This window comes from Odontomachus brunneus, unplaced genomic scaffold, assembly GCF_010583005.1.
Source record: "Odontomachus brunneus isolate Ranch 3 - 2012 unplaced genomic scaffold, Obru_v1 Obru_scaffold_045, whole genome shotgun sequence".
NCBI classification, from domain to species: domain Eukaryota; kingdom Metazoa; phylum Arthropoda; class Insecta; order Hymenoptera; family Formicidae; genus Odontomachus; species Odontomachus brunneus.
The window spans coordinates 1,050,886-1,051,288 of NW_022639495.1; positions in this window are offsets into that span (position 1 = coordinate 1,050,886).

Genomic DNA, 403 nt, shown 5'->3' on the forward strand with positions numbered 1-403 from the left:
CGTGTATAATTATGCGACGGCTTTAGTTGAATGTAGGTTAGATTCTCGATTCGGCTATAACGGCTGAATTGACGAAGTTCTGGAGGGATTAAATCGATATATTCTTTGGGTTTACATTAATTCATAAAACTGTCTTTACTTTTGCTCTATGTGCTCCAGAAGCTGAGTTATCTTACAAGAAAATGATGCTAACTGCAAAATTGATTTCGGAACGAGGGGCATAGCGCATTCGATAGTCGTAATACAGATTATCAAAACCCTAAAAGGGTTACGGCAGTAACACAGCTTGACTAAAGTTCTCCAGGTTGAGGATAGGCCTATTATAAAAATTCGCGAAAACCAATAAGTTATGCCATTTAATTATTAGCTTATTGGTTTTAATAATATTGCTAATCAACAAAAT